This window comes from Heterocephalus glaber, unplaced genomic scaffold (assembly GCF_053883595.1).
Source record: "Heterocephalus glaber isolate CG9 unplaced genomic scaffold, H.glaber_assembly_v1.0 deba00001523, whole genome shotgun sequence".
In the NCBI taxonomy this organism is placed as follows: domain Eukaryota; kingdom Metazoa; phylum Chordata; class Mammalia; order Rodentia; family Bathyergidae; genus Heterocephalus; species Heterocephalus glaber.
In genome coordinates, this window is record NW_028258327.1 from 22,215,283 (window position 1) to 22,232,392 (window position 17,110).

The 17,110-nt window shown below is 40.0% G+C and overlaps 1 long non-coding RNA gene across 6 annotated transcripts in view; it reads left to right on the top strand.

Annotated features, from left to right (window-relative positions):
* Positions 1-17,110, top strand: part of LOC101710023 (uncharacterized) — a 478,704-nt gene that overhangs the window by 136,849 nt on the left and 324,745 nt on the right. For 5 of the 6 annotated variants that reach the window (XR_015441555.1, XR_015441554.1, XR_015441553.1 and 2 more), the window contains one exon: positions 14,267-14,395. This is a non-coding gene — a long non-coding RNA (uncharacterized LOC101710023). Of the gene's footprint in view, positions 1-7,467; positions 7,540-14,266; positions 14,396-17,110 lie in introns of those variants that run through there. The other variant, XR_015441558.1, reaches the window with a different exon arrangement.

The window sequence follows — 17,110 nt, forward strand, 5'->3', positions numbered from 1 at the left end:
CCACAATGATATGACCAGCTCTTTTAATAATGATATGACCACCTCTTTTTATATTGATATTTTTTGGTGTGTCTTGTCTACTCAAGCTTTTTGTTATTTTTGTTTTTGTATCGGGGATCAAACTCAGTACTTTGCACTTGTGAGGCAGGCACGGCACCACCGAGCTATATCCCCTACTTAAGCTTTTTGAAGGAAGGAAACTCAAATATTTCCTGCAACCTCTTCTCGTAGACCAACACTGCCTATATACTTCACTAGCACCTACTCATATGTACTTGGTGGATTTATTTTATTTCTGTGGAAACCAATAGTTTCCCTGGCAAAGTCAGACTGGATGTTCATCAGTCCATTGGCTTTTCTTAGGCATAGAAGAAAAATATATTTCTCAGCCTCTAGGGAGGTCTGTTGGGAATACTGGGTTGAGTTCTGGTCAATGAGAACATGAGCATAGATGCTATGACACTTCTTATATAAGATAGTTATAAGAGGTTGGCTTTCTCTCCTCTCTCTAGCGCTTCTTTGTGACTGGGTGCCAAGAACTCCAAAATAGTGGAATTTTAAAATAGGTGCACCCTGGGGTTCTTGGAGAACAGCTCATAGGTTGTTGCCCAACTCACCTCTAAGAGTAACATGCTCACAAGGTAAGTTTTGGATAAGCCTCTGAGCTCAATAATCCTCTATAACAAACCAAATTGTTAGCATAACTTTGAAAATAGTACTGTCTCTTTCTTTTATAGGTCACTGTAGATGTTTGTCAATTGTTTCCTGAACTTTCCATGAAAATGTTCACTGCAGTAAAAAAAGTCACAATATTTTTTTTTGAATTAAATTCTTTCATTGGTACATTGTAGGTATACAACACAATTACATTTCTCATTGGGAATTGTACCTTTATATAATGCATCTTGGTTCTTATTTTTTCCCCATTCCTAGCCCTCCCTTCACGCCCTCCACCCTTCCCTATTTACAAAGACTTTATTTCCATTTTTTCCATTTCTCATCATTTTTTCCTTTCCCTTCTTTCCTTTCCCCTGTGCCTCCCACTACCCCTACCCCTTTGGACCTTTTATTCCTATTTTACATTATCGATTATTCATTCTAATCATTGGTACATTTTAGGTATACAATATAATGACATTCATCATTGGAAATTTGCACCTTTACATAGTCTCTCTTGGTTCTTGTTTTTCACCCTTGCCCAGCCCTCCCTTCAACCCCTCCAGCCCTCCCTATTTACAAAAATTTTGTTCCTATTTTTCCATTTTCGCATATTAATCCCATTCCCTTCTATCCTTTCCCCTAGCCCTCCCACTTCCTTCCCCTTTGCCCCTTTTCTTCCTGTTTCACATGACCTATTATACATTTAGTCCTTATTTACACTTTCAGTTTCTCACACCAGAGAAACTATTCGGTATTTACACATCTGTGTCCTATTTATTTCACTTAAGAGTATTGCCTCAATGTGCATCCACTTAGCTATAAATGTCTCTAATTTCTCATTTTTTATGGCTGAGTAGTACTCCATTTTAGAAAAAAACCACATTTTCTTTATCCAGTCTCCAGTTGATGGGCATTTGGGCTGTTTCCAAGTTTTAGCTATTACAAACTGTGCTGCTATGAACATGGGTGCACATATATCACTGTGGTATGATTCTTTTAATTCTTTGGGGACGATCCCCAGCAGTGGAATACCGGGGTCAAATGGGACTTCCAGTCCTAGTTCTTTGAGGTATCTCCATGTTGATTTCCACATTAGTTGCACTAGTCTGCACTCCCACCAGCAGTGGAGCAGGGTTCCTCTTTCCCCACAGCCCCACCAGCATTTGTTATTGGTTGATTTCATGATAGCAGCCATTCTTTCTGGAGTGAAGTGGAATCTCAGTGTTGTTTTCATTTGCATCTCTCGAATGACCAGTGACGTTGAACATTTTTTCATGTATTTATTTGCTATTTCTACCTCTTTGTCTGAGAATTGTCTGTTCATTTCAGATGCCCATTTTTGGATTGGGTCTTTAAATTTGTGAAGTCTGATCTTTTTAAGTTCTTTATAGATGCGAGATAGTAGACCTTTGTCTGAGGAAGAGCAGGTGAAGATGTTTTCCCACATTGTGGGTTGTCTCTTCACACTGCTGGTGGTTTCTCTTGCTGTGCAGAAGCTTTTTAATAAGAAGAGATCCCACTTGTTGATTGTTTGTGCTAGTTCACGGGCAACTGAGGTTTTGTTCATAAAATCTTTTCCTACACCAATGTCTTCAAGGGTTCTACCTAACCTCTGTTCCAACTGGTTCAGAGTTTCTATTTTAATATTTAGATCTTTAATCCATTTTGATTTTAGTTTAGTGCATGGTGAGAGATATAGGTCTAGTTTTAATCTTTGGCAAGTTGAAGCCCAATTTTTCCAGCACCAATTATTAAAGAGGCTATCTTTCCTCCAGTGAGGGTGTTTGGAGCCTTTGTCAAAGATGAGATGGCTGAGTGTGTCTGGAGTTGTTTCTGCATCTTCTAATCTGTTCCACTGGTCCTCAAGCCTGTTTCTTTGCCAGTTCCATGCTGTTTTTATCACAGTAGCTTTGTAGTATAGTTGCAGGTTGGGGATTGTGATACCCTCTGCCATGTCTCTGTTACCTAGAATTGCTTTTGATATTCTGGGTCTCTTCTTGCTCCAAATGAATTTTTGGATTGTTTTCTCGAGGTCTATGAAGTATGCTGCTGGGATCTCAATTGGAATTGCATTAAATCTCTATAGCAGTTTTGGAAGTATGGCCATTTTCACTATATTAATCCTTCCTACCCAGGATCAGGGGATGTCTGTCCATTTTCTGATATCATCTTCAATCTCTCTTTTCAGAGTGCCATAGTTTTCAGAGAAGAGGTCTTTGATTTCTTTCATTAGGATGATTCCTAGGTATTTCAGTTTTTTGGATGCTATTGTGAAAGGAATTATTTGCCCTATTTCTCTCTCAGTGAATCTGTCATTGGTGTAGAGGAAAGCTATTGATTTTTGTGTGTTGACCTTGTAACCAGGTACTTGACTGAATTTGGTTATTAAGTCTAGAAGACTTTTGGTGGAGTTCTTGGGGTCTTCTATATAGAGTATCATGTCATCTGCAATTAATGACAATTTGACTTCTTCATTTCCTATCTTTATTCCTTTTATTTCTTTCTCTCATCTAATTGCTGTGGCTAATGTTTCCAAAACTATATTGAACAAGAGTGGTGATAGTGGACATCCTTGTCTTGTTCCTGATTTTAGTGTGAAGGATTTCAGCTTCTGACCATTTAGTATGAAATTAGCTGTTGGTTTTTCATAGATGGCTTCTATCAGTTTGAGGTAGAGACCATCTATTCCAATTTTTTGTAGGGTTTTTATCTTAAATGCATGTTGGATTTTGTCAAATGCTTTTTCTGCATCTATGAAGATAATCATATGGTTTTTGTCCTTGGCTCTATTGATATAGTGTATTACATTGAATGATTTGCGTATATTGAACCATCCCTGCATCCCTGGGATGAATCCCACTTGATCAGGGTGTATGATCTTCTTGATGATCTTCTGCATTCTGTTTGCCATTATCTTATTAAGGATTTTTGCATCTATGTTCACTAGTGAGATTGGCCTATAGTTCTCTTTTTTGGTTGGGTCTTTCTCTGCTTTGGGGATCAAGGTGATGCTTGCTTCCAGGAATGAATTTGGGAGTATTGCTTCCCTTTCAATTTCATTGAAGAGTTTCAACAGTAGTGGCAGCAGTTCCTCTCTAAATGTCTTGGTAGAATTCATCAGTGAAGCCATCAGGGCCCAGGCTTGTCTTAGTTGGTAAGTTTTTAATTACATTTTCAATTTCATTGGTTGATATTGGGTTGTTCAGAATTTTTAGGTCTTCTTCATTCAACTTTGGTAATTCATATGTATCTAGGAATCTGTCCATTTCTTCTGTGTTGTCCATCTTATTGGGGTATAGGTTCTGGAAGTAGGTATTGATGATCCTCTGGATTTCTGCTGGGTCTGTTGTAGTTTCACCCTTTTCATTCCTAATTGCATGGATTTGGGCCTTTTCTTTCCTTTTTCTGACAAGGTTGACTAAAGGTTTATCAATTTTGTTGATTCTTTCGAAGAACCAACTCTTGGCTTCATTGATTTTTGTATCGTTCTCTTAGTCTCCATTGCATTGATTTCTCCTCTGATCTGTATAATTTCTTCCCTTGTATGAGCTTTGGGGTTGTCCTCTTCTTTTTCTAGAAACTTGAGGTTCAGCATCAGGTTGTTTAATTGGGCTCGTTCTGTTTTCCTAATATGAGTATTCACTGCTATGAATTTCCCTCATAAGACTGCTTTCATTGTGTCCCATAGATTCCAGTATGTTGTATTGTTATTGTCATTTAATTGAAGGAACTGTCTGATTTCTTCTTTAATTTCCTCTGTGACCCATTGGTTATTCAGAAGTGTGTTGTTCAATTTCCATGTGTTTATGAAATTTTTTGAGTTTCTTTTGCTATGGATCTCCAATTTCATGGCACTATTGTCTGATAATATACAAGGGATAACTTCAATTCCTTTGCACTTACTTAAACATGTTCTATGTGTGAGTATGTGGTCTATTTTGGAGAATGACCCATGTGCAGCTGAGAAGAATGTGTGTTCTGATTTTGTGGGGTGGAAGACTCTGTAAACATCTGTTCAGTTCATTTGTTCAAGAGTTCGATTGAGTTCTAGTATTTCATTACTTATTTTTAGTCTAGTTGATCTATCTATTTGTGACAGTGGGGTGTTGAGGTCCCCCACTACAATTGTATTAGTGCATACATGGCTTTTCATGTCCATTAGTATTTGTTTTATATAGTTGGGCACACTAGTGTTTGGTGCATAGATATTTATGATTGTCATCTCTTCCTCTTGGATTCTTCCCTTTACAAGGATGCAGTGTCCTTCTTCATCTCTCTTAATTAGTGCTGGTTTGAAATCTACTTGATCTGCCAAGAAGATAGCTACTCCTACATTTTTTCGGGTTCCTGTGGCATGCAGTATTGTTTTCCACCCTTTCACTTTCAGTCTATGAGTTTCCTTTTGAATTAAGTGTGTTTCTTGTATGCAGCATATTGTTGGATTTTGCTTCTTGACCCATTCTGCCAGTCTATTTCTTTTGATTGGTGAATTGAGACCATTAACGTTGATGGTTATAACTGAAATGTATTGACTTGTCATTGCCATGACTTTTTCTTTTTGTTGAGTTCTCCCCCTTTACATTTAATTTCTTGTCATGCCAGATGGGTTCATTCTGCTTTGCTTGCTGGGGTTGTGATCCTCAATGTCTGTTCCTAGGCTATTGTGTAAAATTCTTTGGAGTACTGGTTTGGTATTCACAAAGTTCCTAAGGTGCTCTTTGTCATGAAAGTATCTTATTTCTCCATCCATTTTGAAAGATAGTTTTGCAGGGTACATCAATCTGGGTTGGAGGCTGTTTGCTTTTAGGGCTTGGAATATGTCGCTCCAAGCTCTTCTTGCCTTGATGGTTTGTGTTGAGAAGTCTGCTGTGATTCTGATGGGCTTTCCTTTGTATGTGATTTGTTTCTTTTCTCTCACTGCTTGGAGAACTTTGTTCTTCTGTTGTGTTTCTGGAATCTTAACAATTATATGCCTATGTGTAGATTGTTTTTGATCAAGGCTATTTGGAGTCCTATATGCCTCACTTATCTGTATGTCAAGCTCTTTTCCCCTGCTTGGGAAGTTTTCTGCCATTATTTCTGTGAAGAGATTTTTTATGTCATCTCCACTCTCTCCTGTTTCTTCATTGAGCCCAATCAGTCTTATGTTATTCTTCTTTGCATCATCTAGCAGCTGCTGGATTGATTTTTCATGTTCCCTTATAATTTTGGAGCAATTTTTCTTTTCCTGGTCACTAATTGCAATCTTATCTTCTATATCTGAAATTCTGTCCTCACATTGGCTCATTCTGCTGTGTAGACTTTCAATGGAGTTTTTCATGTCCTGGAAATCCATTTGTATCTGTTTTATGGATTCCATTTGTTTCTTATGTTGGGATTCCCTCATGTTCCTGAGCTCCTCTCTAGATTTATTAATCATGTCTTGCACTAAGGGCACAATTTCTCCTGTTATCTGAGAAATTATTTCTGATTTCATTTTTTCCAGATCCCCTTTTGTTGCCAGTTCAGTGGGTCCAGGTGGTTGAGTATCAGAGTGTTCCATCTCATTTCCCTTTGCGGTTGCTGTAGGTGATCTGGAAGTCTGGTTTTGAGACTTAGTTATGTGTTTTCTCATTTCGACTGGGGCGGGGGGGGCTGTTAGTGCCTGCACAGATTACCTCCTCTGAGCTGGGTGAGGTGGGACAGGGGCCGGGAGCAGCGGTAGGTATGGTGGTCCAAAAGCCCTTTCCTTTGGGCTGGGAGCAGCCGGAGGGATGGTGGCCGGGAAACCCCTTCCTCTGGACCAGAAGCAGTGGGATGGTGGCTCTGAAGCCCCTGCCTCTGGGCCGGGAGCAGTGGGAGGGATGGTGGCCCAGAAGCCCCTTCCTCTGGGCCAGGAGCAGCAGGACAGAAGGTGGCCCAAAAGCCCTTTCCTGTGGGCTGGGAGCAGCGGGAGGGATGGTGGCCCAGAAGCCCCTTCCTCTGGACCAGGAGCAGTGGGACAATGGCTCAGAAGCCCCTACCTCTGGGCTGGGAACAGTGGAACTCAGTACCTTGGTCTGGTGGTCTGTTGTCCTCTGCGCCTTGGTAATGTGGAATCAGGTGGCTGCCTGTCTGCAGTGGGGTGATTCGGTGTCTTCCGCGTGACTCAGGACCTTGGTAGGGCGTGCATAGACCTGCCTGTCTGCAGCGGGCTGATTCGGCATGTGTTCTCCGTGACTGGGGACCTCGGCAGGTTGTGGGCAGACCTGCCTGTCTGCAGCGGGGTGATTTGGCGTCTTCTGCGTAACTCAGGACCTCGGTAGGGCGTGCACAGACCTGCCTGTCTGCAGCGGGCTGATTCGGCGTCTTCCACCAACAATATTTTTACTATTGCAAGAACATGTACTTGGTACACTTACCTCCAAGGGTACTGAGTTTAAAACAAGCTGGCTTTACGAATAGGAAGCTGTGCAGTTGCACAGGGCCTGTATTTAGAAAGGTCCCGTGGTTGGTTTAATATTGTGATATTATTGTCTTAAAATTCTAATTTTTGAACGAAAGTCTTACGTTTTAATTTTGCACTGGACCTCACAAATTATATAGCCAGTTCTGACTGGGTGACATGACAGTAGAATTAGAAATGGGCATCAGCTGTGCTGAAGGTAGCTAGATTTCTCTTTCAAAGAAGGATAATGTGCACCATTTAAAACTTAGAACTTAAAAATGAGAGTAAAACATCCATGTTAAAACTTTTCCATGGCCTTCCAAGGCACACAAGATCATTCTACAATAAACAATCACCCAAAAGAATCAAAGGAAGTTATCCTGCCTATTTCTTTTGCAGGTAGGAGGTGCTCACCTCCTAAGTATCTTTGCTGCAAATTCTGTGAATGTGAGAAAAGCTGGCTTCTTTTGTAGGTAAAGATATTTTCTAAATTTACTTTTTATGATAACATACACATACTAGATCCTCCTTAAAGTGAAGTAAGGTATAAAAATATGAATGTTACTTGGGTCTGGTCTCTTTTGGCTGTTCATGGAGGGTGGAGATGAATGTTAAATAAAAATTAGCTATCAAAAATATGATCATGTTATGTGTTATGTGTTGAATTGGTTCATTCCCTCAAGACTTTCCCCCACAAATTCACATTGGATTTCCTACTACCTCAGAATATGATCTTATTTGGAGATAGGGTATCTATAGAGGAATTCAAGATAAAATAAGGGTAAAAAAATGGTCCTAATTCAAAGTGATTGTTATACTTACCAAATAGACAAATTGGAGCTGGGCATGGTGGTGTACACCTGTAATCCCAGCACTCAGAAGGCTGAGGCAGGAGGATCGCTGTGAGTTCAAGGCCAGCTTGGACTACCGAGTGAGACCCTATCTCAAAAAACAAAGCAAAATCAACAAAACAAAAACAGAGAAATTTGGACACAGACAGGCATGAATGAAAGGAAGAGGATGTGAAGAGACAGAGAGGCCAGGAGTAGATTCTTTCCTCAGAGCTCTCAGAAGGAACCAACCTTGCCAATACCTCAATTTCTGTCTTCTAGCCTCAAAAACTATGCAACAAATTTCTAATGTTCAAGTCCCATAGGCTGTGGTTCTATATACGTAGCCCTAGCAAATTCACATGGTAGGTATCTAAACATAATAACATAGTAATTGTTCTCACTGCATATTTATTTAGATTATCCAAGATGAAATTTTACTAATCCCATAAGGCACACCTGAAAAACTTGTTTTATTATTTGTAAACACATAAAGAAAGAGTTATAATTAGTGCCATGGAACCCACTGACCTCCAAACACTGAATTATGGCATGAAATAACTACAACATTTTTACCTCTATACTTTTCTGAATGTTTGAAGACATTTTCTATAATCAAAGTTCATAAGTTGGCTGTTTTGCTGAAACCTTAAGATGAATGTAGGTATTACAACTTCCTCAGACTCTTTCATTTCTTCTTGTTTTAGTTGTGGCCTGCGTTTGCAAGTTAATTTTGTTATGCATGGAACAAATTGGAAAGAGCAGTTTGGATTGTCTTCAACCCAGATTTCCCTTTGAAGTATTGGGAAAGGTGATAGATACAGTAGTTACAAGACAATTGTTGGCATTTCATTGTATCCCAGCACTTTCCCGTATCACACCTCTTTGGGTAGTTGATCTTAATTGTTCAAACTGACAATGCATAAGTCCCTCTTTATGTAAGTAAAAGAGAAGAGGGAAATTCAGAAACAGTGGGCATCCTTAAGGAAAGGAAGAAATCTTCTAGTTATAAAGTTAAGTGATCCAACAGCTATAGTAAAAGAGATCCAAGCAAAACTCTAGTTGTTGGCAAAACAAACTGCATTAGGGTGAGGATGTTTGGCTCTGAGGTACATGATAAATTCAGGAGCTGAAATTTTGGATGTCATGATGTTTGGTTTTACTTTAAAGATCTATAAATGTAGGGCCAGATGAACAATTTTAGTTACTTAAGAATTTGGAAACTTCATTTTCTACTGGCATCAAATAAGAAGTAAAATCTCAATTGGGATGATGGGGTCCAAACTAAATTCAAATGTGAGAAGTCTATAAATCATAATGCCAAGACCTGCAACCCAGGGGATGCTGGCCATAGGCTGTGGTTTGGGACTTCAAGCCGATGTCAGGACTGTGGCCACAAGACAGGAAGTCTAACAGGGGTTTAGCCATTCCTGCTGGAAGAGCAGCCACATCCATAAGCCAGGAGTGACACAGCTAAAGGAAGCAGCCCCAGCCTGCAAACCCATCAGAGACAGAGGAGGAACTGATGCCTTGAAAAACCAGTGAGTCCCTCTCCAACAGTCTTCCGGGTGTGTCTTCCCTTGTGCCAGAGCAGCCTGAGGGATAGGGAGTGGGTAAACGCGGCACGGGGAACTGAAACTGTCTGTCCTTGTCTAGAGGACCAAGAGCAGGTAAGAGGCCAGGAATATCCTTTTCCAAGACACACCAAAGTTAGGGATTTCTAGGCTGCCAGCCTTTAATATGAACTATATGGTTATGGGATGTTGAAACTAAGCTAGATTAAGGCAAAGTCCAATTAGCTGCCTTGACATAGTTATTAGTGGTGGCATAAGTAGCGGGGGGACTTCACATTTGACAAACTCTTATTAAATATCTCTTGTGGCCCAACACTGTACAAAGGTGTATGGGTACAAAGATCAAAAACGAGCCAGTGTCTGCCTCCACAGAGCTCACAGACTAGAAGGGCTGGCAGACAGGAGGCAAATAATCACAGAGCTCAGGATGTGCAAGCTAGAGATGGGAACTCACTTGTGACTCCAGAGCACGTGGAGGGAGCAGTCTCACTGACTAGAAGAGGACTTGTTCTGAAGCTGTGTGTGCACTGAAGGACCCTAGTTAGCAAGACAGACTCCATATTGCTGCTCGACCCACCTGCCTGTCCTTTAGATGAACTCAAAAGGAGGAAGCTTAGAAACCTCCTCCCCTTAGAGAGTCTCTTAGAAACAACAATTAATCAACTATTGTTTTACAAGTGTTCTAACAGCAGGACGTTCTGCTTCTGTACCTTTTGCTTGCTTTACTAGTTCTATTGCATAGGGGGGCCTAGAAACTGTTGGCCTCAAAGGTGTATAAAACATGTTAGTCTCCCCACAGTCAGGGCTCGAGTCCGATGCTCGGCTCGGGTCCTGGCTGGTAATAAACTCCTGTGTGGATTTAATATCGGTCTCTGGTTGTTTTTTTCTCACTGGATGTAACATGCATCAGCAGGTTAGTTTGTATTCTGGATGTATGCTTACTTGGGTGGTAGAAGGAAGGGATTTGGCACCACCAGGGTACATGAGCCTCTAGCCTTGGAAGAAAATTTAGTAGAGTGACAAAAAAATTAAGTAATCAAAATTAATAATATTTTAATACATTTTCTAAAAATCAAAATTATGGAAATAATTCCATGGTGAACAAAATATCAAAAATTTCAATAAAGACAGGATCAGTGGTGAATTGTACCAGCACCCAAGGGGAAAGGAAAAAATCAGTGATACTGAGCCTACTTTTGTATTAAATTTTGATGTTTTGTTCATCATAATTTTTGGCATTATTTCTGAGTTTTAAAATATTACATAAAATATTTATTTTTATTCTGTTAAGTGAAATAAATTGTCAGTAAAAGACAAATACCATGTGATGGTACTTATCTGATGTCTTAGTCACTCCCAACACTGAGACATAATACTTGACACTTACAACTTAGAGAAGGAGAATTTTATTTTGCTTCACCATTTCAGTCCATACTTGGCAGCTCCAAGGCAGAAACAGGATGGCAGAGGGCATGGTGGAGGAAAAGGAGCTGAACTCAAGGGAGGCAGGAAGCAGAGAGAGGAGGGGACAAGAGTCACCCTTACAGATCACACCCCCAGTGACCACCTCCAACCAGTACATTCAGCTACTGAACCCAGAATGGATGAATCCACTGTTAAGTATAGCACCCCTAGATCCAATCACACATGAGGAATCCAGGGGACATTTTAGATCTAAACCATAACACAAGTGGTTCCTGGAGTAGGCAAATCTAAAGAAACAAGCAGAGTCATGGTTAGGTACCAAGAACTGGAGGGAGAAGGAGTGGTTTGGAATGCTTGTGCTTGCTCAGGGATCACTCTGAAGGTTGCCCACGGTGCTAGTATATTGTCAAGGACTGGGGAGATTGAAAAAAAACCAAAAAGTTGATTTTCCACCTCCGCTTCCATAGTTTTGTCTCACATCATTAGTTGGGACAAATGCTATGGAGATGTCATCAGTTTTAATGTGGAGGGCTATATTAAACTTAGAAATAATAATGGAAGAAGTCTGAGACTCCCTTCATGACAGGATGTATTGCTGAGGAAATGAAGAATACCGCATGTAAAAGCTTCATTTGCCCTTTTAACTACAAGGGATTGCAGTCTCAAAGGACCTTCAAACCCAAATTTTTCATCTCGTAAAAAATTCAGTCTGCAAATAAAGCCAGCAGGGGGCACTGCTACTCTTTGTAAGAACAATTTGGTTCTCCCTTGAAGACAGAGACATCTAGATTGTAAACCAAAGATGATGAAGTTTGACGTTCACAACACTGTAGCTACAGACCTAAAAAGAGAAAGGTTTATAATGGTGAAATTTATATGCCTTATTTAAGAGCTGCACAAAACTAGTTTGTTTAAGTAATCTGTTTGCCAAAAATATCCTCATTTAGTCTGAGAAAATCACCTTATGAAAAAAAAGTATGACCTGAGCATTGGAGCAATGATTTAATGTGATCCAAATTCACATGTCAGTTTAGGGTCATCTGAGCTCTTAGGGGGTCACAGGAACTTGGCTGAGTTTTCTCAGTGAATGTTGAAACAAGGAAAGGAGGTTGAAAGATGATTATGATAAATGAGTGAGGAGGGATTGATAATTTTCACTCTGAATGTCAAAGTCTGATTTTAGTTGAAGCAAGGCCTTCGGAGAGAGACTACAATCAACAGAAAGTTAGAGTACTAACTGCCTTTATCTGTAAGCACGTAGCTGGTTTATGTTTTTCTCTGGGATACTTCTCTGAACTTGAATTGCCTTGATTTTTAAAAATTGTCACACCTGAAGAGAGTTTGACCCTGACAGCCCATTATTCACCTGGACCTTTGGTTTCTCTGAGGATCATGTCATTGTAGACCGGAGTGACTAGTGACACCAGTAACCCCATGCCAGTCTGCACATCTGAAGACCTGTCTTAGTTACTTTCTCCTTACTATGACAAAACACCTGACATTGACAGTTTAAAGGAGAAGAGATTTATTTGGCTCACAATTTCTAAAGTATCAGCCCGTGTTCAGCAGGCTCAAATGTAGAAAACTGCATGATGGAAGAGCCTGGTGGAAGAAAGCTGCTCATGTCATGGCAGTAAGGAAGCAGAGAGAAAATGGAGGAGTCGGGGAGGAGATACACCCTTCCAGGTCACACCTGCAGTAACTCACCTCTTCCCACCAGACCTATCTTCTAACAGCAAGTCTGCTATAGGGCCCAATGATTCAATCACCTTTGCTCTTGGGGGACAACTAGATTTAAACCATAGTGAGGCTGTTTGGCTTCCATTGCTGAAATTGAAGCAGAGGCTCAACAAGGACTCAGCCTCTTGCAGTGAGGAGATAGCCCTTCATTTCTGGGTGGCTTGTATGCTGAAGGCTGAGGAGACTGGTCTCCTGTTCATCTTAACACAAACAGGTGCTTTGATATGCTTCAGATAATCCTCTCTGTGTCTCTCAGAACATTTGACCTTCAACATGGAAGAGTACTATAAACACTACCTAGGAAATGGAGGAGAAGATGGAGGAGAAGACACATTCAGGATCCACTCTGAAGCAGAATGACAGAAATGAGGAGAGCAGGCATTTCCTGTGATACTCATTGAATGTCCTCATTCCTGACTTAGGTTTCTGAGTTTCTACAAACATTTCCTGGAAAACATCATTCTTAGTACCTGCTACTTTTATTCTGGGGCTGCTTTTAGCACCTCACATTCTTTCATATAGTAAAGGGGAAGATTTACTCTCCTGCTATTTCAAGCAAGCAGAGTAAGGATTTTGTTAGAAGTTGGTCCTGCAAACTTTGAAGGGTAAATGGGAGTTTAACTTGGGGTAGCTGAATTATTAATTCCCTATAAGAAAGGAAAATATTTCATGTTAGGTGTCACAGATACATGGAGCCTCCCTAATAGAAGATCTAGGAATCCTTTCTTCTCGAAAAGCTCCTGAGTATTTAGGAATTTGCCTCTCTTCTCACAAGCCCTTGGAAGCTAGGGAGCTGCCAGTGACCATGTGGAGGCTGGAGGAGGGGATTGGCTGACTGAGATCTGCACTTATGTCTTAGTCTCAACAGAAATTACCACAGGTGTCTGCTGGCTTGGGGGCCAGATTGAGGCAGCACTACAAACATCAGCTGTAGACAGATGTTGGGATATTTAGAGTAGAGGGAAGGGCACTATTCTGAAGACCTGGGTGGGACTGATTAATGTGGGTAGGGCCAATACAAATTCAACAAGCCAAGTTGGCTGCTAGCAGGAGAGCTGGTGTTTGAATACTCTGGAAGACTTCATGGAGGTCTTTAAACAGGGTAAGTCCCCATGTGTCTGGAGAGTTAGTAGGAGGTCTTCATTGAGTCTTGGATGTGGATTTGATGATCTCAAAATCTTTTCAGTGTTCTGATTCTATGGTTGAGATTAGACAGACACATCTGGCCACAAGTGAAATAAAATTGGCATCTAATGCAACGTTTTATGTTCTGTATCTTTAGTTCCTGCCTGTTTCTAAATGGCAGCTAATCTGTTGTATGCTACAAGGTTGATCCGGTCCTGTCTTTATTTCAAAACCTAAGTAGAATTGATTCTCTTCATCTTGGCTTTATTTTTCTACCTCCACAGAAAAACATTTATTTTTGAATCTCTAGTAAAGACCCACAGGAAATGGCCTGAGAAAATGTACTATTCAAGGATATTACATTCAAGGATATTAGAGTTCATTCATTTAAATCCCCACCCACAATTTCATCAACATGTTTGTTTTCATGTTAACATTTAAAATTCTAAATCGAGTCAAAAATCCAACAGATGTCTTACAGAAACTGGTTTTTTTTTTCTTTGTAGGTGCTTCTTCCTTGGAACAAGAGGATCTCATGATTTGACAGAATATGTTTTGAATACCCAAGGAGGGCCTCCTTTTGAAGGCTTACACTGCAGCGTCTCTCAAGATTTGAGTTTACTCAGAAAAGAAAGGTGAACTGCATTTGTTCCAAGTAAAATACACATCTGTATTATTCACTATTTCACCCCCGTTCCATTACAAACAAATATTGACCTTGTTCTTCTGATGTGAAGCCAGAGGGGGTGTGAAATATAGCAAGGAGGACAGTCTGATGCAGGAACACAGACATTCCAAGCAACAGAAACACAATATTTAAAAGGAGTAGAGAAGGGTCCCAAGTTGATCTTTCTAATTCATACTCTGCAGCTGACCTTGGGGAAGGTAACTCAATAGTTATCAGTCACTTTGGGAAACTTGCCATGTTATTTCTGATTGCCAGTTAGATCTTTTCCCCCTAGGATCTATTTCTTGGAATTCCCCGTTTCTTTCTTTTAGCCTTAAGAACTTTTCTTGAGAATTGTGTGTGTGTGTGTGTGTGTGTGTGTGTGTGTGTATGTGAACTTTTGACCTGAATACTAGAAACTAATTTTCATTTGGATACTGAGCATGTTTCTCCTTTCAGTGGGTTTGCAAGCTACTCCCTATTTGTGATTTCTCAGCATGATATCCTAGGAAAAAACTTGAATGGTGGAGAAACCTGTTTAGCACTACATTAAAAGGGGAACACAGATTGGGAGAAGATAATCAAGGTGTGGGATTTTGATGTCAAATGATATCCATACCCAATGTTCTCACTTGTAAAATGGAGTAAGAAGAGGATTAAATGAGATAAGGCACTTGCTTCCCCTACAATGTAATAATATGTATTCTCCTAAAAATGAAGGCATTATAGAATTTTGTGCAATAAAAATTACATGATTACAGGAAAAATCAATTTGGGTGGGACACTCAATACCTTAAAGTAGAAATCTAGCAATTGTTGTTTTCCTATTTTTTTCTTTTATTAAGAGGCTGTATATATGACCCGACATGAGCTGGAAGGCTATGAGGTGCTGGATGTTCTATTTGTCACTGGGGTTGACACTTTCAATCCAGGATGGTACCCTTCAGTCAGAGTCTAGAGGACAGCTATGGCTTGTTCAGCTCTGTGGTCAGCCTCTGAAGTTCATCTCTATCTGTGGCACCATCATGATTTACCACCTCTCCTGCTTTTTCAAGAGACTTTGCAGCCCTCACAGTTCTTGTTAAATAGCTTTATTTTTGCTCCATTGTAACTGATGAATTCTCTTAGGCCTTTGAATTCTCACAATAAGTCAAATTCTCCTTGTTTCTTTCCTAAATATTTTATTGTTTTAAATTTTGCAATATTTATAGCTTTCTCTTCTCATTTGCTACTCAGATTCATTAACTCAGGTTGCTTATTCATTTTTGAGTTGTTGTAGTAGATAATTTTACGAAGAAAATGACACAAATGTGGGAGGACATACAGGGCAATACATGTCAGTCAAGGAAGGTAAGAGAGAGAAGTGGAGGGGGTCAGTGCATTCAAGGTCTTGAAGGTCTTGCATTTACTTGATTCTTTAGATGGTATGTCATAGTCAGCTTATGAAAAATTGCATATGAGCTATTGTGACTTGGAAGTGTACCCCTTATTTATCCACTTCATATGAATAAATTCACACACGACCAACAGATTTTGTAACTGAGACTATACTTTAAACATGCTCATGATCATACCAGACACATAACATAGTAAATACTCAATAAATGTCAACAAACAGCATATAAATGAAGAACTTTTGAAAATTAATAGCTCAGGTGCTTTCAACAGAATGGTAAACACAGCTATACCTTCCATGGCATAGTGAGGAAAGACAGGGAAATCTCTGTGGAATGAAGTTCATTGATGCACATGAGTCCTGGCTCTGAACCCTGGCTTTGCCACATACTAGCAATGTGCCTGCAAACAAATTGCTCCACAGTCTTAACTGCCTGCTTTCATATCTACAAAATGGAGCTATTAAAATCTACCTTTCTTTTATATCTGCAATAGGAATTCCTACCTGTGACTTCTAAATGAGAAAGTGAATGAGAGGCTCTTTGAAAACTATAAAGCACAGTGGAAATATTCAGTATTAATACCATTGTGGAGCTAAAAGGAAGGTGAAAATTGTTTGCAGGTGTAAAAAGGACATTAACCTCCTACTCATAGACATGTCTCATTTGCTTTCTCATTTCCACCTTAATGGATAGCCAACCACATGCCCTGTGTAGTTTAGTAGACACTGCACAATTTCTCTATGTGTGTCTGTTCACTTTTGTTTGTGTCAACAAATCTCTACCTAGGGCCCGTCTTAAGCTAAAGCAGGACAGAGTTGATGAAGCAATATCAGCTGTGCCTCTTCTTCCCAAAACTCTACCCTGTGAGATTATGGATAATGCCTCAAATTCCTCTAGGAGTTTTTATTGTTTGTATTTGTTTTAGTTTTTAATTTGAATAGAAGTGCTGGTAAGGTGGTCATAAAGCAGTGTCTTCTGCACTGTCACAGGGAACACTCACACTGAGGTTTCCACATTTTAAGGAAGCCTTAGCCAAGTTGAAAGGCTATGTGAGGTTCTCTAGTTGAAAGTCCCACCTGAGCTTTACATCCCAGAACTGGTGCCAGACATGTAGGTGAAGGTATTTCTTGATCATGCCTGTCCCAGCTGTCAAGTTACTACCAGTGTAGGAGTCTTCCTAGCTGAGGTCATAGAAATCATGGAAAAAAAGATTAGTATACCTCTTGTGCTCTATGTAAATTTTTGAATCACAGAATCTATCAGCATAGATGAGTGTTTGCTTCATA